The following is a 27378-nucleotide window of genomic DNA, read 5'->3' as shown; positions in this document are numbered from 1 at the left end:
ACGCGTCATATTTATAGGCTTCAGCTCTCACAGTTTGCTGACATGGCCGACTACGCCATGTCACAATTGCTTACCAAGGTAGCTGATCCTACGTGGCATTTGGGTTCTTTCTCTTGGAAGCTAACCATCTAGCGCGAGTTGAATTCCTAGGTGTGAAAAAATCGATAGCTTCTAAGAGAAGGAGTCCAAAAACACGTAGGGTTTGCTAACTTAGCAAGCAATTGTGATATGACGTAGTCAGCCACGTTAGCAAACGATAAGGATTAAAGTCTGTAAATATGACACATGGACCCATCTTGTCAGATCTGTTCACAGTAACATAAATGTAGTTTTGTGATAAAGTGATGTAAAAAAAGTGTGGTTTTGTGAAATATAATGAAAAACGTGTAGTTTTATGAAATATGAGGGAAAAAATGTAGTTTTGTGATAATTAAACCAAAAGAAGTGTAGTTTTGTGATAAAGTGATACAAAGTTAGTGTGGTTTTGTAAAATAAGAGGAGAAAAATATAATTTTATGATACTTAAAATAAAAGAAGTGTAATTTTGTAACATTTACTCTTACGTCAATTATGTCCTAAACAAGCCCAATAGTCACGCTGCCCAGTGGGCCCGTGTTGATCTCGATTGAGGTTCTGGGAGTGGGCTTTTGGTTTCGTTTTCAGGTGGCCGGTTATTGCTTGGGCCCACAAGTCATAGTCCTTTTTTTCTGTGCGCAAGGAGAATACGGAAAAGATATAAATAAATTTTAAACATAGGGAAAAGGAGAAACAGGAAAGAAAAAGACGAGACCTCCCTCCATGGCAGCCGAGGGTTCCGCCGGCGGCGGCGATCGGAAAAGCTCGCCGGTGCCGACGAAGTCCGGCGGAACCGGTGCGCGAAGTTCCTCGCCGGCTTGCCGTCGCGCGGCAACTTCGCCTCCAGCTCCGTCTCCAGCCTGGTACGAGCCCTCGCACTAAACCCAAAATGGTTCCTTCTTGGCGTTCTGCCGCGTCTCGGTCGATTCGCGCGGCGAGGGGATTCTGAGGCCATCTTTTGAATTGTGAATCTGCGCAGGGAGGGCTCAGGGTTTACGTCTGCGAACACAGCACGAATCGCCCGGGTCAGTGGGGTTCTAGCTCGTGAAGAAATTAGTGTGCTATGGCATTACAGATCTCATTTTGCTTTGCGTGGTAGGTTAAAGTTTGGTCTTTTATGTTGTTCTAGTGTTTGTGATGCGTTGAAATCGGTGGAATGGAAGCTATCCGTATGGTTCTAGGAGTGTTTGTGTAATTGGAAATTTGTTGGTCTAGGGCTTGTGGGCTTGTTCAATAGGATTAGAAACGGTAATGTCGTGTTTATTGTGCATGAGATGAATTGGACTTGCTTTAGTAGTGTGGAAATTAGTGGGCCTTTACTTAGTGTGTTAAATTAAAATTTGGTTTTTGATGTCATTGTAGTGTTGTTTCATGTGTCAAAATCAATGATGTGGAAGCTGTCCGTGGGCTTCTAGGAGTACTTGTGCAATTCGAATGTTTGGATCTAGGTTTTGTTCTTTGGATTAGAAATGGTATATCTCTACTACTTAAAATCGCATAGAGCATCGTCGTTTCGCTCATTCCCGTTTCGCTCCCAATTCCCGTTCCGCTCCCATCGTTCCCATCCGTCCAAATCCCATTCCCACAGCAGAACGCGCCGACCCATGGCGTTCCCCTCTCAGACCCAGCCACGACGCCACCCCTTCGCCGCGTCTTCCCTCCGCCGCTAGCCAGCCCCATCTCCCCTTCTCGGCCTGACCCACTCGCGTTCGTCACCAACGTCCACCTCACGTTCTGCAACGCCATGTCGTACAACAACTGGGGCAACCCTATGTACGAGAGCGTGGCCGAGCTCTCTGGGATCTTCGAGGCCGGGTGGGCCTCGATCCTCACGAAGCAACCGCCCCTACCGCCATCGGATACCGAGCGCAAGCTGAGGTTCACCGATGAGCTGACGCGGATGCCGTATAGCGTGCAACGAACGGTGATCAGAATCCTGAAGGAGCGGGGTGCATGCCTACTGGAGAAGAACGGGAAGGTGGAGGTCGACCTGGACAAGGCTGATGCCGCGATGCTAGATGAGCTCGATCGACTGGTCACTGAGCACCACGCCTCTTTGGCCGCCGACGTGGAAGCCCTGATGCAGGTAGTGCTTGTGGCTATGCTGTTTTAGTTCACTCTTTGAATATGTGCTTTAGAATTTCAGTGAACACATGGCATCTGTATGAATTGTGTTTATAGTTACGCAACAAATTTCCCCCAAAAATGCAGTATGAGAAATTGTCTACAATAAATTAAAGTCTTGAATAACCATTATACGTCTTTCCTTCTGAGAACTTGTTTAAGGGAGCCATTCACACCATGAACTCTGTTACTAAAGCCAAATTTGTCACTGATCCATCTTGAATTAAGCCTTAATAGGCTAATCAATTTTGCTGGTTCCTCGAGTGTGTCGTCGATTTCAGCCAGCTTTGGTTAATGTTGATTGTCGTGATTTTGATAGGACAGAATTGGTGTTTGGATGGTTTGAGATTGATATTTCAATTCACTTAATAGATTTCGGTAGGTTTGTTCCATTTGAACTCCACAGTGTCCCCAGTGCTTGCTTTTAGATACTATCCATATTTGGGGAGATGTCATAGCACAACACTTAGGTTCCTAAATTTAGCTTCTAGAATGTTTCTCTGCCCTCCTCTTTCTTTATTGCAACCGAAAATTTTTTGCCCTCCTTTTCTTGGGCCACTTTTAGCCTACAAAATTTACTTTCTCAAATACAGGTTCGGAGGTAACATGAAAATACAGGTGTTCAGGTAGGCTTGAACTCCTTCCTCTATCAGCACTTTATCCTCTTTGATGATGCCCCACTTTTTGGCCAGGATATCCTAGGCCATCTGCATTACTGGCTTGTCTGCTCTGTTGTTAGCTTTAAATCTTTCACTCCTCTTCTGTGTGCTCTGCTCCTTGTTGCTGTCCTGCACGCTTCCACGGGTGAGAGTGGCAAGGAGGGGACTAGGCAGTTGACAAGTAACAGAAAGAAGAAATTTGTCAATGGTAGGACTCATCTCGTCATGAGTCTTATCCTCATTCATAATTTCTTCATTGATCATGCTGTCTTGCTACTGCTGAATGCTGTCAGGTTGTCACACCGATTTTGTAAAAGAACAGAACCAGATGTAAACCACACGTATGTCAAAATCAAGTATCATACATGTAGCGACTTTATTAGTGTATCACACAGTGTCATTATTACAATGCTTAATTTAAACAAAATATAAAGACCTCAAAGTCTTTAACTAAATCACACTAGCAAAACACAGTGAAGCTCCTATCTTCCACAAGCAATCGACCGGGGGTCCATCAGCCTAGCAATCTTTATCTTCGTCGGCGAAGTAGTCTGGTTCTCTTTCATTGTCTGAGCAGCGTTTGATGTACATTTGGATGGAAATGGTAAGTGTGAGTACATATCGTACTCTGCAAGTGTGAGAAATAAATGATATGCAAGCTTAAATAAAAGAACAGGCTATAACAGGTTAATTTGCATAAATGCCAATTATGCTATCGTAGAGTTATAAAAGCATCTTATTTAACTATGTGATTCATCACTAAACTTCTAACTCCTAGAAACATCTTCATATGTTTCTCAACTTCCTGAAAACCACATCAAGTTCCCAAACCAAACCAAACCCATCCAACTAATCATGTGAGAATCCAAGTCTCTCATGATAGTGAGCACGACTGATATATCAGATTTTACACTCTGCAGTGATTGTCTAGCTTTCCCCATGAGTCGTGATTTTCTTGTTGCCGTTTTGCAAGACACTTAACACATACCTATAGTGTGTCGCTCGGAGATCACTATAAGGCTGTTATAAAGTTTCATCCAGTATGTGCACGCCCGCTAGGTTTCACCGCCGTCAAAGTGGCTTTTACACCATCTAGAGACCCCTTTTGTGCTTTGTAGCTCTAGAAAGATTTACCCTTCACTACCACTACACATCCATACCACTAACCAAATGGTTTTGACCTTAGCTGTTACCACACATCCACTCTTACGGTTTGACACGCACAAAACTGCAATCCACTAATTAATAGGTCAGGTCTGTCTCATATCAGGTCTCATGGTTGGTACGATACTTCTTGGGTTGTCGCTTCACGAACCGATCCTTACTTAGGTCACTTGAGCAGATGCCAAACTAACAACATAACTCTAAAAACCATCACCAACACCTCTTTGCTCAAGGCTTAAAGTTTCATGTTGCTATACTATTAATTTTCCAACTCATAGTTGCATAGTACATTAGTAATGCTTAACCAACAACCCATTCAAAGCTAAGCATAAGCTACACATCGTAACCACTACTGACAACTACGCGACAAGGAATATATGGAACAGGGTGCTATAAGTAAATGGGATTCAAAATTAACAGTATGTATATTTGAAATAAAGAACACATTTGAAAACTAGGATCAGAATGTTCAATGACACTTGCCTCTTCCAACTTGCTACTCAGACTCTTCAAAAACTTGGTCTTGGAGATTCTCGAACTGCTCCACGTCTGCTCTCGGAACACCCGGAAAAGCTCACAACAAAACTAAGAACAGTACACCAAACAATAGCTAACATCTATGAACAAGGTATCAAAAGATAGTATACGCTGCTACGAACATGAGAGAACAAAAATCGTCTAAATCGGAGCTAAAGCGAGAAAGTTATGCTAAAAACAAACTTAGGGTTAAATCTGTAAAAGGAAAGGACTTAATTTGAATAAAACAGAGAGGACAAAGCCCTTTTTTAAAACCAGAGGAACCTATTTGCAAATATGAGAATGTTTAGGGTCTAATATGTAAAAAGATAGGGGTTTTTAGGTAAATACAGAAAAGTTCAGGGGTTTATTTGCAAAATTGGCTATTTTTCCGAATTAAAATAAATAGAAGCTGACTGTATAAAGGCTTTGCTGATGTGGCGGTGACTGGCTTGACACATCGGCTCTTTGCTGATGTGGCCGATGATGGGGACAATGACGTGGCGCTGACTGGGTTTATGGAGGGGACACATGGCAGCTCATGACTAGATGGCGAAGGGGTATTATTGGATCTAATCTCAACTGTTGGCTTTAGATCTAACGGCCGAGGAAGAAAGGGCGGCTGGGGAGGGGCGATTGGTGGCGGAGAGGCTCGGTCACGGCGGCGGATGGGGAAAAACTACGGCAGAATCGTTAGTGCACGGCAAAAACCTCGTTGCCGAGCACGAGGAGCGACGGCGAGCTGCGTAAAATGGTACAGAGGCTAAGGCGAACCCGTTTGAGGGGAAAGGGGTCCTTACCAAGGATCACCCGAGCGCGTCCACGGGGCACAGCGGCGGAGCACCCGACGAACGGCGAAGGAGTACTTCCGGCGACCGAGAGGCGTCAAGGAGGGGGCGAATAGTTTGCTCTCGATCTTGATAAGCCGGAGAGCCGGTCGATGAGGGCGGGGCGGCTCCAGAGCGGCGGCTACGTGAGCTTTGGCGAGATCGGCAATGGCGGTGGCGGCTTGGGCTCTAGGCAGCTTGACCTAGGGAAACAGAACGAGAGAGGAGGGGGCAGACTTATAAAGGGGAGCAAAAATGTGTGGGGGCAGTTCGGATTCGGCTGGGTTGTTGGGATATGGCTCAGATAAGGGCGGCGGTGGCACGCTTCCGAGTCGGACGGCGCAGTGTGTAGCTCGGGGACGAAGACCGTTGCGAGACCCACATGTCGGTGACACGCAGTGAGGAAACGGACGTAACTCGGGCGCCTTCGGCCGAGGGCGGCAGGCGTGCTAGAGAGATGGGCCTGGCCTTTGGCCAGCCTAGGCGGGGAGGCGGGGAAGAAAGGGAGGGAGAAACGAGGTCGGCCCGAAGAGAAAGGGGAGCTAGGCCGCCAAAAAAATGAAGAAAAGGGAAGAAAAGGAAAAGGTTAGGCCCAAGGAAGGAAAATGGGTTTTTCTTTTATAAAACCTTTTCAAACTTCTGCGAGGAATAAACGATGCAGCTCGGAGTTTTCAAAAGTTCATTTCCACACAATAAAGGTCTAGTGCATCTACTCTAGCATGAATGCAACAAATTAATATAACCTAGATTGATATTTAATTTAGAAATTAAATTTCCACCTAGGGTTTTTAAGACGAAGAAAAACTAACACCCTAAAACATTTTATTACTATTTTCAAAAGGTTGGAAAATTAGGGTGTTATACAGGTTCATTTGTCTGGTGCACATCCTCTTTATTTTCCTGCTCCTAATTGCTGGGCAGCTCTGTTGGGTTCAGTGGAGCCTCAGGTAGCCCCTGTCCATCAGCAATTTTCATTACAAAATGCTGATCACTAGCATTAGGCTGCATGTCATGCGTTTGAACTCCTTCATTAGTGGCCGTAGGTTCATTAGCATTAGAAAGGTTCTGAGTAGTTTTGTTAAATCTGAGGCATATTGAATTCTATGGTTGATTTTGGCCACTTTTGTGATCTGTTTGCTTTCACAAACAGTCTCATTCATGAGTTGGCTGAAGTTCATGCTATGAAAGAAAATCATGTAACTTTCACAAATTTCATGTCTAAAATTTCAGGTTCATGTCTTTCTGTTCCTAAGCAAAGTCTGTGTGCTTTTAATTCTGTGAGATAATTCCAAAAACATAGAACATAGCCATATGTGAGATAATTTGATATTGGCCATGTACTTGAAGATGCAGGCTTGGAATCTTTTTCCAAAAAGAATGTATAACCTGGTATATGATCATTCATGTGCATTGTTTTTTTATTCTTTTGATATGGTGTGTTGTTCCATTCATCAGATTTAACTAGCTTCTATGGGGACAAGAGATCTAGCCCATTGGCATGCTAAATATGGATTTGTTTGTGCGCTTAGCAGCAATCATTCCAGAAGGATTTAGCTAGCTAAAAGGGTTCCCTTTTTTGTGTTAGCTTATTGATCCAGCACCTGAGGATCTGTTGAATATTTGCTGATGGTTCTTGCCTTATTTTAATAAACTGCATTGTGATTTTGGGCTCCGATTTGTGGTTGCAGTGACAAGGTGGCGACGGGTATTTCGAATTTGAGATTGTGCTCCTGCTGTCGGTACAGCCTCGCACATGTGTTTCACCAGTCAACTATATTGTCTTGTGGAAATTTTCGGCTCCCGTTGCATCGCACGGGCCTTTAACTAGTTATGTCTAATATGCTAAAAGTGTATTGGATTTGCTTTAGGAGTGTTGGCACTTGGCGGTGATAATTATGTGGAAGTACTGCCTTTTGATTTGTTTGCAGTGCTAATTTGCTCTTTTAGTGATTGTGGTTGTACTGGGTGCATTAGTATATACACTGGACAGTAAGAACTTGTAGTGTTTTCCTCACGATTCAAGTTCTCTGAGGACATTGCGGTCCTTTGCTTGATATAATGGATTTTCGATTCTTGACTTATTGTTCTTTTGCCTTTCATTTTTCATTCATTTTTCCAAAGTTTTGCTGGTTACAAAAGGTTGTATTCTAGGGCCTGTTCTTGATATTACTATCAATATTTTAACTTTAGTGTAAGAGATCATGGAATTTTTCATGCAATCAAGTATCTCATAGTGTTTTAATGAAAAAGGATTGAGGGTGCAATTTTGCATCGGCAGTAGGTTTAATGAGTGGTAATTGGTGGAGAAAATCATCTTAATTACTGTTCTTTGATATAGTCTGGAGGGTTATAGTTTGCTGGGATGATTTATGTTGTGCACCTGATGGCTGTTTTATGGTACGTACTGTAAAGTAGTAGTAGCTGTAGCTGTTGAGTAATAGAACAAAGTGACTTCGGGCTATGGTCAAAAGTTAGTGTTCTGCTGGGTTTCAGTGAGAATGATGTAGCTTCTTTGGGAATTGCAGACATAACTTACAAGCATGTCTTAAGGAACCGTAGTGATTATGGCCGAGCTGTTTTATTATTTTCTTCTCATGTAGTCACTTGTCATCATTGGAAACATTCTGGTTTGAAATTTATTTCCACAAGAGAAGCTAGCCTCATTGACAAAAACTGTTACAGCATGTGACATCTTAAAAGAGGCGTTGTACAAGCATGGAAACTTATTCATGAAAAACAAACTTAAGATTTGCAATGTTACCAAGTAGTGCATGTAACTGCATATGTTGTGTGCCACATTAATCATGAACATATGATTTATGCCATTTTTTCTCTTTTATTTAACTAGTAAATCTCTTTGTTATTTTAGAAGGACAAGTTATAAAGACAGATGCAACAAATATTTTAATCAGACATCTCCAGTTGAACAAACAGAAGAGTGAGGCCAAAGATGCAGGTTCTAGGGCACCAGGTGAAAGCAGCAAAGGGAAAAGGTAAAGTTGCAGAATTATGCAAATGTCTTGTTACAAACAGTCCTTGCCATTTCCTGTACATATGAAATTGCTAAACATTTGTGGCATTCCCTGTTGCATTTCTAGCTCCTTTTGTGGTCCTAAGGATATTTTGTAGTTATTACTCTTTAGATGCAGGCCTGTTGGTACCCCTATGTTCTTAACTTCTCTATGCTCATGGCTTATTCTGGTGTACATTAGATCCTGTTTAATATCCTTAGTACTTCAAGACCTTTTGTGCTTGTATATTCTTCCATTTGATGTTGTAAATTCATGTTTATTTTTCTTTAATATTCTGTCTTAACCAGTGATAAGATTATGTTCGTGTTTTGTCAAGTAAATTCAAAATTCGCAAGCATTGAAAAGAACTTTACAAATCGACATTTAGAATGTCCCTTTTATTCTTTTGGTGAAAGGTGTAAAACACTTACTTACACAGTTGGAACTATTTTGGGTGTATAAGGGTTCATCAGATGATAAATGGGTGAGCTGGATATCTTCCTAGTGTTGTCATCTCCTCACGCTACTTGGTGGATACCCTACATGATTCAGTATAACTATCAGTTACTTCCAATCTTGCAGTAGAATCTAGTTCAGCATTCAAGGGAGACGGTTGCCAAAAAAATATTATACTTTTAATGCAACATGTCCTGTGTTTTAATAACTTTTCGATTGCTTAAGAGCAGCAACCATTATCAAATGCTCGAAATTGACATGGCTAACATGAATTGCAGAGGCATACGTCAATTATTGTGGCCTATGCAGCACCGATACGGATACGGGTGTTGGTATCGGCCCGATACGGATACGAGGATACGCCGTTTTTCCAAAAAATCCGATACGCGGATACGTTTACATTTAAAAAAACATAAATAAATTACTGACATATTCTACTTAAATTCACATAACATACTTAAAAGTTAAAAGTCTCAGTTCAGAACATATTAAAGGACATAACAAATTAACAACCAGGTAGCATGTTCTACTTTAGTTCTATTACATAACGTACTCAAAGTCTCAAATGTAGGACATATTAAAGGATATAACAACTAGCTATCTATAGTAGGTTCTTCATCCTCATCCTCATTTCCTTCATCCTCTATAATACCACCATCCACATCTCGAAAAGACACGGCTTGTAACTCTGGTTCATCAAGAGAGTTCAGCAACTTCAAGAATGGCTAGACCATTTAGAGAGTCAAAAGAATCTCCTCGTACATCCCATATCCTTGATTCCCCTTTCTTGTATGCATCTGTTCTTCTTGAGAGATGTCTCAAATTTGAGTGCACATAAACCAAATCTTCAGCATGCTTTGAAGTTAAGGCGTTCCTTTTGACACTATGGATGAAGTTATAAGTACTTCAATTCCTCTCACAACAAGAAGATGAGGCTGGTTGACTAACCAATTTGATGGTCAAACTCTACAATAGAGTGATAGATTATCCATGATTTGTCCACCAAGTCATTGGAGAACAAACCCATCTATCATTGGTCGAATCAGTCATTGAATTCATCAGAACAACTTGAGAATCTTGAGTACTCTTCTTTCACTCTTGCCAATTCTTCTTGTATGGGAAAGAACTTCTTGAAGCATGTCATCCTCATTTTTGATACCTCATTGTCCGTGTGTGGGGGTACACGGCCAACACCTCCTTCAAGCCACCTTTTGCTATAATATCTACAATGTTAACATTTAGAAAAATGTTAAAAATTAAAACTAGTACTAGTGGAAAACATAAGCAATAGTGTAAAGATAAGTAGGTAACCTTGGATTGAGTGAATGAACCAAACAATGGAGTGGATTATTGCATTTTCTCCACCTAGCAACCAATATCTCATGAATAACTGAGAACTACTCGCACTCCTCATTTTGTTCCTTCCCTTCCTATAGATATATCTCTTTCTTCACTTTCTCAATAATTGAATCCCACATCTCATAAATTAGATGAAGACATGGTGTATCGGTGTCCGCTAGACGAATCATCTCATGGATAGGCTGAGTAATCTTAAGAATGTACTCCACATTCTTCCACCACACCTCATTGAGTATCTTTTCTTTGACATTAGTGGAAACTTGAGAATCATCTTTGTAGTAATCCTATTGCTCACTTATTACCATGGTTTGGAGTGGCCTCTTTACCTCGACAAACCTTTGTAACACACACAACCGAGGCAAACCTTGTTTCAGCAATAGCAAGTAACTTCAAATGGCTAAAGTCATTAAACATTGAAAGCCGCATGCCATGGTTCATTATGAAATTCTTGATCATATGTGCATCAGATTTAACATGACTTATAAATTCAAGTTTGCTCGAAACAAATGTATCTTCATCATTCTTTGGTGGTTTAGGATCACAAATACTCTTTAAAGCAAGATTGAGAGTATGCACAACACATGGTGTCCAAAATATGTTACTATACTCAGCTTGCAAAATCATACCCGCACCTTTGCAATTTGCAGCATTGTCAGTGCTGATTTGTACCACATTCCGTTGACCCACTTCTTTAATATCAGATTTCAGCTTCTCAGCAATATATTCTTTTGTCTTCACCTCGCCTTCACAATTATCAGCCCTCAAGAACATCGTGATCTATCACATATGGCAACAAAGTTAATGAGTGGTCGCCTCTGCGGATCGGACCAGTCATCGGCACAAATTGTCACTCCTTTATCATGCCATGTGCTCTTTGTACTCTGCAATAACATATCAATATGAGCCATTTCTTGCTTGAGAAGCCTAGTCTTAAGCTTGTTATATCCAGGCATTTTGTAACCCTGCAAGTCATGGCTGCAAGCATAGGTGGGTGCTTATGAATGTATGGATTTCTTGCAAAATTGAAAGAGATTCCTGCAAATTACAAAAAAATAGAGTAAGCATAAGCAAGGAATAATTAAATTATAGGCATGTTGCTATAATTGATTGAATATTTACTGTATTGCTTGCATACCTTCGGAATAAAATGATCTTACAATTAGAGCATCCAAATGATTGCGCTCGTCCATTGCCCAAGCTTTCTCTAATGCAGATGGAGCCCTCTTCTTATTGCTACTACATGAAGCAACACCACTACCACTAGGCAAGGACATAGGTTTTGGTTTTGATCTTTCCACTTCTTCTTTAGCTCTTGCAACATCTCTCCTCATCTGACTAAGTTCATCCATGGTCACCTTTGGACACATTCTCACTCCATATCCCTTCTTTAGCAAGTGAGCTTCCACTCTAGTGTAGCTACTAAATCCAACAAATGAACAAAATTGCATTTCCATCTACTATTGCCTCCACCTTGTTTAGGTCTCTCTATGACAGTGACATAATCCCACAATGGGGCCTTAATGTCAGTGGAGGTTGCATCAGCACCACTGCTTGAAGTTGCCATCAAGAGACAAGAGCTAAAGGGGGCGGTTGCATATGCAAATAAGTGAATATCATAATATGACAATATGTACTGACGCACTGCTGAACAAACTAGTTGGTTACACCATCTATATCAAAAGAAATGCTAGAACAAGAAGTCAAGAACAAATACTTCGTTTTCCAACAACAGAGAAATGATCAGAGGACCAAGCATCAAGCAACATAGTGACAGCATATAAATTGGAAAGCAAACAACAGCATATAAATTGGTGCAGCAAAAGGCATGGAAGTTTACATTGATTTCCCTGTTTGTGTTGCCAACTACAAGCAAATTATAATTCACCTGGAACAAAACAATCCAGAAGGAAACATAGCGACATGTAGCGGAAATATAGGCAAAAAGCATTGGTGAAATAAGCAAAAGGGAGAGACAGTGACAGCCGACATGTAGCAAAAAAGGAAATAACAAGTTCTGAGTTTCTCACGTAGCCCACAACTGCTGCTAGCCTGTTACTTTGCTTCACAAACACAATGCTAATGACTTAGTAATGAGGTCCTCAGGTCCAAATTCAGCATGTAGATAAGTACATTAACTGATTAAGTAGCAAAAATCGATTGGAGGCACACAAGTATGTAGATTAACTGACTAACAGATCGTGTTATTCACTGCTCTCTCCCTCTTGTGTGAGTCAGTCACTTCGGCACTACCGGCTGGAGAGTGGAGGCGCATGGGCATGGCTACCCACCTGTCACCAGAACACTTGTGCGCTGCGGCGCTGCCGGCTGGAGAGTGGCGAGGTGCGACCGAGCGGGGATTTGCCGGCTGGAGGCGGCGAGGTGCGGGTGGGCGGAGAAGCTTCTGTTCCTGCGTTTCGGGCGGGGGGAGGGGGGGGGGCGAGCGGGGATCTGCCGGTTGGATCTGCGGGTTGCTGCCGACGAGGTCCAGAGTGGTGATGGCGAGTCAGCGAGACCGCCCGCGTGCTGGTGGCGGCGAGACGCGAGGCTAGGAGGCGGTTGTGACTGCGAGTGGGCAAGACGCGATAGCAGGTTAGGGATTTGAGTGGACCAGGCCGTATCCGCGCGTATCTACGAAGTATCCGCCAGGTATCTGATTTTTTTTCCTAATCAGTTTGGGCCGGATACTCCTTAGATATGTATCCGAGCCGTATCCGAGTCGGATACGGTGTCGGACTCGGATACGCACCCGCTTGGGAGTATCCGTGTTTCATAGATTGTGGCCATTAGGACAAAATAGGTTCAGGTTACATATGTGGACCTTTCTAATTGAACATTAGTGATAATCTTCTACTAAAAGCATCTGGGAGTTCCACTCATTTTTACACTATCAAAGCTAATAAAGAGTCCACTCATAGACTGGGTGGCAAAAAAGAAAATGTTTGACTATTTCATGGTGCCATTTCCGTAACTCTAGTACGTGAATTTGTAAACCATTATATTTTGCATTGTATTGTGTATGATTACTTAGAAATGTGTTAAATGAGTCATGCCTTGGATCCTGCCAGGATAAGGCTGGGTTTATTAGAAGTCTAAGATTCTTGCCACCACAGCAACTAATCTCCTACCCTCCTATAGTTCTTTCCTGATGGTAGTTCATGTATGTTTGAGTATTCTACACATTTGAGAAAGCAACTTGAAATGTTTTCCTTAGATTCTCAACGAATTCTTATTAGGTAATACTAGGCTTACAGCAATACCTTACAGAAACATGTGGATTCTCCGTTAGGGATCATATGATGCTGTTTGTTCTTTGTCATGCTATGAATGTCACCTCTCCATCAGCAATTTATTAAAAGAACTTAGTTTCCTCGGAAGTTCTTACATGCTGATTGCTGATGATAATTTGTAGCTTGGTCCTCTTGTGACTACGTGTGAAATATCGTACCTCTCAAGACCTTTATAGACCTTACTTCATGGTTGCTTAACTGCTTATCAGTTGGATGATGTGACTTTGCATAAATTTATTTTCAAAGTAAGTTGTCTTTTTTTAACTAGATCTGCTGCCAGAAGCTTGGATGTCAACAATTCAGCTAAGAGGCCCAACTTTGGTAGTTCATCTGGATCACCTGCCTATGGTAAAGCTTATTCCTCCACTTTTACCGCCCAGTAAGTTCATTAAATATGGATCTACGGATGAGATTTTTTTTTTCAATTAGCATTTCGGGAAGCAAAGAACCAATACAGAGGGAGAAATGGCAGCTGCCCAGTTTCCAAAAGAAAAAGGCATTTTTTTGTGAGTTCTCCGCAAACTTCCTATGAATTCTTCCACTTCAAGTTATAAAGAGAATCAGCACATCAAGGGGCCTTGTTCTAGATTCTCATGACATAGTTCTGCTGGAGCAGATATCACACATTAAACTAGTAGCCATCTTTCTCTTTCTTTTTTTGTGTGTGTGTTTGAGATTATGTATTTTTTTATTATGCATGTCAGCAATAATAGCATTTTAAGAAATTAAATATTGCACTCTCACCTTTCTCTGAAACCCTGCATTAACATTTTTTATTCTTAATCTAATGGATGCCTTAATCTTGCAGAAGAAGCAATATCTAGCTTTTCACAGCACACACTGCAATCACTTACAGTTGAGAGGCCACGCGGACTTCTACGGCAAAGTGGTCTCTCAACAAAAGGGAAAAAGGCAAGATAAACCATGTTGAATCTTCTTCTCTGAACCTTCTTCTTGTTCTGAATTTAAGAGTTTTGGGTATTTTTACTGATCACTAGTACATCTTTTGAATTTTTGCTCCTAGATCCATTGGTTGTATTCAGAAGGACATCATTGAATATCACCGAATATACTACACATTTGGACTTTTGGATAACATCAAATTTCTTCCATACATTTTTTTCATAGATGATTCTTGCTGTTTTCAGAACTCATGAAGTTGTATCTCAAATATTCACACAATACCTACCTGTTTGCACGGCACCATAAGAAATTATGGTTATGCAGAAGTTTAATATGGTTTTGGCTAGTTGGTTTTGTGGAGTAATAGGAATAGGGGGAGAAAGGTCCATTCTTCTATAAGTTCTAGTGATGCTGTTAGGTGTTCGTTTAAGGAAGAAGATAATTATTGTGAATAAAGTGAGGATAGTTCTTTTGTATTCTTTAAGAAAATCTGGGGTGTTATAGGAAAGATTTTTATTTTATTTTTTAAATATCTATATATTTGTCGATATCTTGTCCGAGTGCCATTTTTAAAATTATGACGGTGTTCTTTCTCAGGATGAACTGATCGCTCGCTTAAGGGAGGTGCAGGCTTGACATTAAGCTCATTTTGTTTTGTTGATCCAATACCTGTGGGCAATGTCGAAATCTGATGAGGAGCAGGATAAGTAGAGCAGACTGTACCTTTTTTTTAGCTAAAGCAGACTGTACTTGTTGAGCGGTTGTTCTGTTTAAACTTCAGGTGATGCAGTGACATACTTCAGACTTTAGAGCTTATCTGTAGTCAAAATTTGTTGAGTGGCTGTTATGTTTTGACCGTCTGGACTTAGTTATTTTCTTATATGAAATTAATTAGAAATGCAGATATGTGAATTTAATCCTAAAACTTCGCATATGGGTCTAATTTGTCCACTAATTCATTTGTATCCTCATATTCCTTGGCTATAAAATCTGATACCAAATACTATGTGCAACAGGAATCCCGTTCCTGCTATAGTTAAACAATTTCAAATGGACTAGCTCTGTTGTATTCTGTATATTTTTATACTGAAGAAAAATACAACTGTGATCATTGTTCTGTGAGTCACCTGCACAAGTTTTTCTCGTTGCTTTGATATGGGTGCCTAATCTTGGATGTACAATGGGGTGAGATACTTGCACAGTTGCACTAGTTCATCAGAAATGTAAAGCTGTTGGTCTCCTTGATGGTTCCCTTCTTCAACCTGTATAAAGCCAATTCTGAACTGGTGGCCTGGCTCATTATAGACGACATCAATATGACGCCGCGAGCGATGTTTGTAGATGGGTGAGGTGTTCATAGTACCACCCTCAAAACTATAGAAGTTGTCCGCTAGCTGTAATTAGACTTTTTTTCCCTTCTCTTATTTTATTTAGATAGAACTCCTGCCATTGCCCAAAAAAAAAAAGAAAAAAAACTGGAGGCAGAGTACTGTTAGTCGTTAATCTGCTAATGTAACACTAATATGTACAATGTAAATATGAGAAATACTATTGCCTCTATTCGCATAAGGAAAATTACACACTAAGCACGCCTTTGTTAATCGTCAAAGTAAGCCACAAATGTTTTCTGTCTGCTTTCAGTTCAACAAGAAATTCGATTGCGACTTAAACACAGGAAAACACAAAAGAAAGATTGGATTGTTTAACTATTTGCCACTCTTATCGTATATCAATTCGATCTTCCAATGATATGTGCTACCTGAGTCATTGACAGTGGGTCAGGTGGTAAATCCGTTGCCACTCAGCTGAAAAGAGTGGTAAATAGTTAAATGCCCCCAAAAGATGCTTGGAAATCAGCAAATGGAGGAATGTTTTCAGTCAGCTTAATGTCCGGAGATTACTTTAGCAATTTTTTTTCTTTTTTTCGCTTTGATCGTTATGCTGCAAATTGAAGATATATCACGCCAGCAACGGCAAGTTTCAATCAAATATCTGCTTGACTTTATCTTGGAACAGCTGTGTGATGGTCCAAAGTTATGGTCAGCTGTCATCCTCCAATCTCTTGTTCATCTTTTCTGTCATTTTACCAAATGATGGAACAATCTCACCAGAAAAGCAAAACTGTTTATCAAAATGATAACGCAATAGAAAATTGGCTTCTTTGTTCTTTGTTCTTATCAACTTCCCAGGCTATCCACTGGCACAGTTGTATAATTTAATAGAAAATGCTACTTACCCAAAGTTTAGTATGAGAGAAAAACTGTAATCCCTACCAGTGAAATTCTCATCTTTCATTTGTATTATTTTTCTTGAAGAGGAATATTTCTTTTGAATTGTTACATTGTGAGTCTTTTTTATCAACATATATGTAGCTGTTGCAGTTGTCATCTCAGAAGTCAGAATCCTGCATCTGTTGAAATGGAGCTAACAAAGCTTCAAGCAATTGGCATCTCAGATGGCTATACTCCAGCTATATTTTACCTAACAACACTAGGAAAAGTGCTAGTTGCACAATATTTAGTTCTTTCAAGAAGCTATAATCGAGAAATCCAGGAAATAATTTTAATAATGTGCTAGTTGTACAACGATTAGCTTCAAACAATTGACATCTCAGATGGCTATACTCCAGCTATTTTACCTAAAAAGAAAGGAAAAGGGCTAGTTGCACAAGTACTAGGTTTTTTTTCACAATCATCTAATTGGAGATCAAGGAAATAATTTTAATAATGTGTCTTATCATCATTGTTTCAACCTATATATACATTACTAGTTGACATATCCTAGAAGATTCCAAGACATGTCTCTCATTATTTGATCTTCAAGAATATATTGACAGATCTTGTTGTTGCTGTTCTTGTTAATATAGCCATGAAATCTGTAACGTGTGGAATTTGCTTGCACTTAAAGATATTGTAAATTCGTCTATTACATTGCTTCCGAATAAAAGCAAAATGTTTCTTTGGGTGGTTGTTAATTTGGTGATACTCAACCTCGTAAACATATTGATGTTTAAAGCCCATTTGGATAATGTAATATAAAGAGTGGATACAAAATAATTCTGATTGATGCACACCACGCGTACAAAATGAACCTTTTGTTTCTCATTTCTTTTTGTAATGTAAGAAAATGGTCAATCTCTTACCAGTTCAGTGCATCCTTGGCTACTAATTTCCCTAGTTCCTTTTATGTTGACCATTTCTCTACAATATTAAGAGAGTTTCATTTACTCTTACATGTAGTTCCGAATATTTACAAATCGAATAACCATGAAAACACATAAATATGGTCCGAGAACACAGACAAATTTAAATTGCTCTTACATATAGCTTTTCATTTGTAAAAATGGTACGCACATAGACAAACATCACGAGATCGTCACAAGCAGTCACTGGCTAATCGGCCCGGATGGATCATACTTGCGGGAGACGCCCACGTGTCATCCATCCACATCTTGTGGTGACTCAAAATTGCGGTGGGATCAGCCATACATGTCGCCATGAATGTACTTACGGGGTGTTTTTTTTTTGTACTTCCAATTTTCTCTAAGTAATAAATAATTGTTTTGGATATTTGCCGCCCCACAGCTGCAGATTTGATAACTGAAGAAGCGTCTCAGGTGGCCCCTCCTTGGCTTGTTTTCATTGAGACAGTTCTTCCCCCCTTGGATCAGGAGTCAGGTCGTGCAGATGCTCATCTTGCCATCGTTTCGCATTCCCGGCAACCTCATTGTGCTATGCGAGGTAATTAATCGCTAAGATGTTAGTTTGTAAATATCATAGAACTTAACTTTTTTGTTACACTTTTTTGTTTTCATTTCACAAAACTATGCTTCATTTGCAATAAATTTTTACAAAACTACACTTATGTTAGGTTGAAAAATTTGGACCTATATGGAGAGTATGAGTATGCCATGTTAACCTAGGACGTTTGAAGTGTAGTTTTACGTAAATTTATTACAAAGAAAGTTTAGTTCTTGAATGAAAACAAAATAGTGTAGTTCTGACATATAAGTCAAAAGGACAGTATTGTGATTGTTTAGCCAAAAGAAATGTAGTTTTGGAATATTTACTCAACGTGTAAAGATACGTGACAGGTTACCGGGTTACCGGGCTTCGTGACATGGATAGAAAGAAAGCTCGATATGGATGGATGGCGACCGATCTGAGATTCCTGATCCGACTGTCGTCCGTGGTGGCCGCCGTGCATGCATGTCTGCAAAGTTGGAGGGTTGCGTGGACCACAGCAGTCAACAATACGTAAGTCTCACACTTCTCCTTCCAAGGTAACTCAAAAATTAAAGACACACATATGATTTTTCTTTTTCGCGAAGGATACACCTTCAGCAACCAAGGATTCAAATCACAAGAAATGTATAGACAAAATCGAAGAAAAAGGGAGGGATGTATCTTCATCGTTTTATGTGTGTTGCATATATTGCGATATGAATTCTAGGCCCCAACAGATTGAAGAGAAAATCCTAATCGACCTCCTCGATGATTTTTCTCTTACTATATGGGTCCTAGATAAATTTTCCTGGTTCCGCCATAGTCAGTCTCAGCCACTTGCCTCCATAGGCATGTGTGTGTGCCGTTACGCATCTTGCTGCACTTATGTATTCCACTAGCTCATTTACCTTGGGGACCTTCGACTCATGACATCTAGTTTGCAAACCTAAATTATCATATATTATTTTTAGGACCCACACCGCAAAATCATCATATCGTGTCCTTCATGCATGCAATGCAAACGGCACAACGAGGCGACCGACATGTATAATTGCATGTTGCCGCCCATCAAGTGCAGTACGTGAAATCATGCTCTATCCCCCTTGTTTCTGCCTGGCGTACGTTCTCCATTGTTTTGGAGGCATGCACGGACCATGCATTATTTTGTCTCGTTTCCCCGGTGCAGCGACGACGCTAGCGTACATCCGCGGTGACACAATTATTGTGTTCCTCTTCTAGTGTGCCGGCCGGCTCCTGCATGCATGCAACAGCCTACACTGGTTTGACTCGGTGGTACATGCCATCTCGAACCGGGATATTGTTCGTCCGGGTTGTCCTGTGGTGTGCTAGGCTCCGGGACAAATTAAGTGCCAATAATTTGTTTTAGGACAAAGTCTATTTTACTTTTCTAAAGTATGTCAGTAGTCCGAATTATCTCTAAATTTTAAAACCATTTATTTGATCTTTAAAGTTTAATATCGGATCACATAACCCTTAAGATCAATTTTAATAGTGGTTTTATCATCATGGCTACCACGTTACCTGGTTTTTGTCATATGACTGCCATGTGGTGGTCTATGCGCATGGACGGGTAAGAGAGTGTCGAACGGGAATCGGCTAGAGGTAGATGACGATGTTGGATGTCCGGCACATCCACGGCGACTTGTCCTCCAGGACTTGGCAGAGAGCAAGAGGAGAGAAAGATAAAGTGGATGAATAGTGTGGATTGGGTGGACGGGCAAGGGGATGCAGCGAGCAGTGAAGCCATGATGCTTCGGCCACCGGAGAGGAAGGAGAAGGTTGGGGCACCTCGGGTCGATTGGGCTCGGGTAGAGCACCTATGAGGTAGGGCGACACGGATAGGAGGGTTGGATGGGAGCGAGGCGCCATACAGAGGACTGGTGACGGCGAGCTATGGTTGGAGTAGAGGCGGCACGTCGTCGGCGCATCTCAGTGCGCGAGGGATCCAATGAAGGGCACGGCTAGCTAGCAAAGGTCCTAGGGATGGTGTAAGAGGAAGGAATCGGGCCGAGTTCTTACCGACGGTGAGAAATTGAAGGAGGCGACGGTGGCGGCCCGTTTGGGCATTTCGGCCCCGGCAGAAATCGAGGCTCAGGATGGGGCAAAACGGGACCAGGGATCACGATGGTCACAACAGTGGGCTCGGTTTGGTCAATGGGGCACATGGGAGGTGGGTGCAGTGGTGGCTGGAGCTTGGGAAGAAAGGAGGAGTGGCGGCGGTGCACCTCAGCCTTCTCGTAGCTAGATTCAGTCTAGGAAGCCGTCGGGCTCAGGCTCCTAGGCCCATCAGGCTGCGGTAGCATGTCTAGCGACAAATGAGGGCTCCGTCAGTGAAGACGAGGGTGATGGTGACGAGAACATCCTAATGAATCGCTCTCCCGACGGAGAGGGAGAGGAAGAGAGGTGGCGTGGCAGCCATATGGCAAAAACCAGGTGACGTGGTAGCCATGGTGGCAAAACCACTATTAAAACCGGCCATAGGGGGTTATGTGATCCGATATTTAAACTTTAGAGGGGCAAATAAACGGTTTTGAAGTTTAGGGGATGATCCGGACTATGGGCATACTTCAGGGAGCAAAATGGACTTGTTGTGACCATAGTTGTTCCAAGGAACAAGGCCAATTACTTATGAGTGGTGAGGGGATTACGACGTGCCAATAACCATTCAAGAGTCATCAATTTTTTTCCTCCATAAATACTCAATCCTCGAAAGGGTAACGCTGATCCACACTAGTGTGGCCCTCCAACGAGCTCCTCCCTTGCCATTGTAGGTTTTCTCTTTGTCACCTTGTGCCTCCTCTACCGCACCATCATCTTCTCCACCATTGTCATTGTAGGACCGAGAATGGCGACTAGAGGGGGGTGAATAGGTACATCACCAGTTTCTTTCGAAACGGATGGCCTTCTCCTATTTTGTCACCCAATGCACCTCAAAACAAAGCGGAAGTAAAAACCAGAGAGAATCAAGTTGCTATGAAAATCTCCCATAAAACACATGGCTCTCATGGATGTATATGAACCCTATGTTCCATTGACACTCATCCCACAAGTCATCACCACATAAATATAGCAACTTGATGGAAGGAACCTTTGCTCCAAAGAAAAGATCACCGGAAGAAGATGTTCTCCGAGTTGATGATCTAGAGGTAAGGAAATTCAAGACTCACTTGTATACATTTGTATGTGAATTTTATGTCTTTGGCAACAAGAAGAACACCTTCCCAAGGTAGAAAAATCTCAGTTCATTAACCAAAACGAAAATCACAACCAAAAAGAAAAAACTCGCAACAAAGCAAGGGAGCCAATAGATGGAAACTAGAAGGAGATGAATGCAAGTATCAGGGGAAACATGCACTTCATTTCTTGCAAAGGTCAGCCCTCTTTTCAGCAGATTACAATGTATTTTCCTCACAAAAAGCTCTCACATATTACAAACGCTAAGCTCTCCCCTCTCCTTTCCTCTAAAAACTAGCACTCAAAGGTAAAATGACTGGCTCAAGACTCTCACATAGCCCTACCCCTTTATTTACAGGTCTAGAGAGGTAGCTGAGCCCTAAAGCTTTTTTGTTCACAAAATACCCCTTCTTCCAATGGCCTCCTACCTACCATCGGGTATTTTGGTCTATTTTTCTCTCCATCCATCTAACAGCCATGACGCCTTCACGACTTAACTTCTCCTCAATGAAATCTTCACGATGATGCCACGTGCCCTCCATCATTCCATAGTTTTGAGGCCAAACCACGAAACCGTATCGCATGCTTTTCAAAACGTGACTTGCTGCCACTTGCTTTCACCTCAAGCAAGTATCCCAATATCGATGCATGTACTCCATCTTGTAATCTTAACTGCCGACAAGTCTCTCCCGCTCCCGATCCCTCAGACCGCCTTGACACTTGCACTGGCATCCCCTTCGCTTGACTTCGTCAACACGCCGTCTTCATCCTTCCTTCCATGCTTTGCTTGACCTCCATGTGCACAACTAGGATCACCCTTAACTCTACCTGACCCCCTCAATCGTTCGACACCAAGCACCCCGCTTGGCCACGAACATCCCGCCATTAGCTGCCAAGTTGCATCCATCACCTGCACAATATGAGACAAGCACACACATATCTCCAACTCCATTATAGATTAGTCCATAATCAAAATACTCAGTTAAAGCACATCTCAGAAAAATCGTGAATACCGGATGATCCGATGTTCATAGCTTCTGAGCGTCGGACCATCCGACATGTACTTCTTTTTCGGACCAACCATCTTGCAACCTCTCTGGAAGAAATGCTTTGGAGAGGCATCCGGTGTTCATCCCTTTGAACGCTAGACCATCCGGGGAGTATAAGTTCACCAGAGCCAGTTTGCAATCTCTCTGCAAGAAAAGCTCCGGCATTCACTTCACTCTATCACCAGACCATCCGGTGTACACTTCAATCTTTTCCTCTGAGATGAAATACTTAGGCGTGTACATTTGCCCATCGTTGTACCATCCGATGTGTACATTCTTGCCATAACTCATTTTTCAATCTCTCTGCAAGAAATAGTTGAGCATTCTCTTAACTTCATCACCGGATCATCCGGCGTGTACTTCAACTTTTGCTTCTATGCTGAAATGCTCTGACGTGAAGTCTTCCTGAGCGCTGGATCATTCGGTATGTACAAATTGCCTAGCGTCGGACCATCTGGCGTATGCAATTTTTCTAGACTCAGAGACAAAAATGCCAACTCCATTTTCTCCGCAATTTTGGTTAGTCATGATCATAATTGCACTACATAATCGTGCTCATTCAATTCGCAAATCAACAAACCAAAATAACAACATTATCAATCACTCATCACATATAAACCAAGGCACATTTTAACTTGGTTTCTCAGTCACGCCTACCCCTCATTTGCACCACCATCTGCTCCACCATTGTCACAGTGTTACCTCTCGCCTCCTTAGGCCTTAGCCACACCACTACCTCCACCGCTACTAGCTATGTACTCCGATCCTCTTCTGTACTTGACCTCCTATCATCTCCTAATACTTGTTAGATATCACACATGTCATTATTACATAAATCATTTTTCCAAAGGTGTCTTACAATTATATATTCTGAAACCAACTATAATAAATAAATTTCAGCCAGTTTCGTAGCTCGAACCGACAAAAATTGGCCATTGAGCCAAGAACCTACCGTAACAATGGCATATTGTAGTACTGTTAGTAGTATCAACCTACTACAATATATTACAAATAATTCATGCCTCAAACTAATTGTAATATTTGAACTAATTCAGTCGGTGCCAATCACACATACTGTAATATGTTACAGTCAGTTTATGCCTCAATCTGACTACAATATTTGAACTATACGGTCGGTGTCAAACACCAACCTAATGCAAAACAAACCACATCTACTTCTCTGACACCAGTAGAGATAGATTGAGCAGCTGTCTAAACATCCATCTGCTTGGTGGAGTGGGCGCTTTTCTCCCACATTTCATTGGAGGGGTAAGGTTTTCGGAGGAGAATCCATTTTTGGTGTGGCAAGGTAAGTAGCTTAGTTCCATTTAGCTTGACTTCATAGATCTAGATGTGTTGTATTGAGATACTCATATATGGAAGTAGCTATACACAGATCGAATTTTTGACATGGAGATTGTTTACATCCAATTGGTAGATGCATGGAGAATGGTTATATCCGAATCTTGCTCCGATTTAAGATTAAGATTTATGGTTTTCATGTAGATACATAGCTATCTATATTTATTTGATGATGAATTTAGGTGCCTTCTTTAGACGAATGTACACTTTTAAATGAATGTACCAATATTTGATTTTTTTTTTGGGAGATCTCCGTTTAACCAACCTCATCAATTTTACATTTTTTGTTTAATTCATTTAGTTAAATAACATTTATTTTTGTTATACTAATTACAGATGAACTAAAGATGGATGTACGACGTCCCTAGACATAGACAAGAATGCATCGATGGCGTGAAAGAATTTGTGAGAGTCGCCAAGGATGATATGAAGAATAAGGATCATCAATATATGTATTGTCTATGCATTGACTCCGATAATAAGATATGGTTGGATGATGTGCATATCAAAGGACACTTAGTTAAAAGGGGTTTTAAAGAACGATATACATGTTGGACCAAGCACGATGAAGACTAGTATATTGAGGAAGACATTGGCATCATCAACAATGATATGTTGTTGGACGATGATCTTATGTTGGATGAGGATGACACTAACAATCTGCATAAGATGTTGCGGGATGTAGAAGCTACCTTAGGCAAGAGAGACTTCAATAAATTCGATACCTTGCAAAAGAACTTGGAGACACCTTTGTTTCCTGGGTGCGACAAGTACATGTTATTGCAGTCTATACTTGAACTTTTTTAAATTAAAAGCAAGCAATGGTTGGTCCAATGAGAGTTTCACGGAGTTGTTAAAGCTCTTAGCAGACATGCTTCCAAAGGATAATGTGTTACCCAAAAGCACTTCTAGATCCAAGAAGATTATATGCCCATTGGGATTGGATATGCAAAAAAATACACTCATGTCCAAACGGCTGTATCATGTACCGTAAGGAGTATATGGACCTGATCGTATATCTGGTGTGCAATACGCCATGATACAAGAGAAAGGATGAGTCTCCTAATTATGGTGAGGCAAAGAAGAAAGCAATTCCTGCTCTTGATAATGATGGTGATGATGTGATGAAGAAGGATGTGGTGAAGAAGAAAGGAATTCCTGCCAAATTTATGTGGTACCTCCCAGTAATTCCCCGTTTATAGTGTTTGTTTGCTAACCTAAGGGACTCCAAACTACTACGTTGGCATTCTAAGAAGCGTAAAAAATATGGAAAACTATGCCACCTTACCGATGCTATCCAAATGCAAAAGATTGACATGGTCTTCGAAAACTTTGGTAAGGAGATCATGAATATAAGATTTGAGATGAGTACATATGGAATGAATCCTTTTGACAACATGAGCAACAAACATATCACTTGGCCAGTGCTTCTCTTCATCTACAACCTACCTCATTGGTTGTGTACAAAGTGGAAGTACATTATGATGTTGATACTTGTACAAAGCCCAAAGCAACCTGGCAACAATATAGACGTGTTTCTCACACCATTGAAAGATGATCTTGAAACATTGTGGTACCTAGGGGTCCAGGTGTAGGATGAGTACAAACATGAGTCCTTCAATCTAAGAGCAATATTTTCATAAAAATCAATGATTACCTCGCTCTTGGAAACCTTTCGGGAAAGACTATAAAAGGATGACAAGCCTGTGTGCAATGCTACAATGAAACCACGAGTTTGTGGTTGTCAAACTCGAGGAAAATGGTGTACATGCGTCATCGTAGGTTCCTACACAAGGATCACCCTTAACGCAGATTGAAGAGATAATTTGACAGCAAAAAGGAAAATGGTGAGGCTTTAAAGGATCGTAGCAGGATGTAGGTTCATGATATAGTAAAGGATATCCAAATTGTTTGTGGTAAGAAAAGCGAAGGTGATTGCTCCATAAGAAAATACGGAGGTGATTGCTCGAAATAAAAAGAAAGACAAAGGTGATTGCTCAAAAAACAAAGAAAGGGGTGAGAAAAAGAAAGGAAAGGTGAAGGTGCATCGACAAGACATGAGATGCCAATGTTCAAGAAGAGATCGATATTTTGTGACTTACTGTACTGGGAGTACTTAGATGTTCGCCACTCTATCGACGTCATGAACACAGAGAAGAATGTTTGTGATAGCTTTCTTGGTCTATCACTCAACCTTCCTGGCAAAACAAAGTATGGAATCAGTGCACGAAAGGTCTTGAATGATATGAATCTTAGGCCTGAGCTACACCCTCAATCGAAGTACAAAGGCCGATCATTCCTTCCCCATCTTGCTACAACATATCAAAGGAAGAGAGAAAAGATGTGTGCAAGTCCTTGCATGGTATGAAAGTTCCATCTGTTTACCCATCCTACATCAAGAAACTAATTTCAATAAAAGATTTGAAGGTAAATGGCATGAAGTCTCATGACAGTTAGTGTCAATTTTGTTTAATAACCGACTGCATTTCTTGGCAAATTGCAGTCAATTCGTTGGTTAAATTAACTGTAGTTCTTTGATTAATGCAGTCGATTCGTGCTACCAACCTATTGTACTAAAAGGTTATTATAATCAATTTTTACAACTGAAAGTAATATGTGCTGATTTTTACAGTCCCTTTATTACAGTCAGTTGACCTGCAAACATAGGTGCCACCATTGCCGCCGCCTATCACTTGGTTGTTGCCAAGCCAACATATCTTTCAGCCCTAATCGGTTAACCCCCGAAGCCCAAAACCTGGCTAATCCTCAGCGTAATAAAAGGTCATCGGAGCATCATTGAAGCATGAGACAAAGGCGGCAACGCCCATACCTCTGAGAAAATCCCAAGGTCAGTCTGAATTCAACTATTTTCTTCACACAACAACAAGCAACTATTTCTATTTCCCTCTTTCAATGCAAGAAATCCTTATGTTTGTTTAAAAACTCAGACATACACCACATAGCAAAAATTTGTAGTCCAATTTTCATGCATCTAGAAAAGAGATCAAGTTCTCATGTGTTCACGCATTTGAAAATTAATAGCACTAACTGTTTTTTTATATGAAAATAAGTTATGGTAGAAAAATATAAATGCTCCTCAGGTTAGGTAACAACCGGCAAGCAAAACCCAGCAGAGCTAGTTGGAAAAATATGGGCTCCAAATCTACAGGCACGTGTGGCTTGCAAAGGCCAGGCATGATTCACTGACTTTGAACTACCGAATGCATGAACTTTGAACTCCAATACTTACGACTTTGTACTCTATCAAAAACCAATCAATATGCATCTTTAAAATCAATTGTTAATCCTAGAAAACAATTTTTAAGTACAAACTAGGAGGGTTTCAATACATTCCCATAACATTAAAAACTGAAAAATCAACTTTGAATCATAAAGTTAACTTTTGTGCTCAATTAAATCACGACTTTGAGCATGTAGTATGTTATTTTTGAGATCCAAATTCATCTTTGAGATTTTTTTAACTTTGAAACAAAAGGTAACTAACCTACCCCCCACCTTATATCTAGGGTTCTGGTGGCGATGCATGCTCTTGGGGGATGGGGGAGGCGTGTGACCACCAACCCACGCACAGAGAGAAAGGGGGTGGCAGAGGGGTGGCATGGACAGCGGTAGAGAGACGTGTGAGATGAGAGAAGCGAGAGGAAG

The 27378-nt window shown here is 41.1% G+C and overlaps 1 pseudogene; it reads left to right on the top strand.

Moving 5' to 3' along the window:
* Positions 1-775: 775 nt before the first annotated feature.
* LOC133900359 (uncharacterized) lies at positions 776-15665 on the top strand (annotated as a pseudogene).
* The last annotated feature ends 11713 nt before the right edge of the window (positions 15666-27378 follow it).

The sequence above is a fragment of the Phragmites australis genome, chromosome 19 (genome assembly GCF_958298935.1).
Source record: "Phragmites australis chromosome 19, lpPhrAust1.1, whole genome shotgun sequence".
Lineage (NCBI taxonomy): Eukaryota > Viridiplantae > Streptophyta > Magnoliopsida > Poales > Poaceae > Phragmites > Phragmites australis.
The sequence above is the reverse complement of the archived record's forward strand: the minus strand, read 5'-3'. Positions and strand labels throughout refer to the sequence as shown.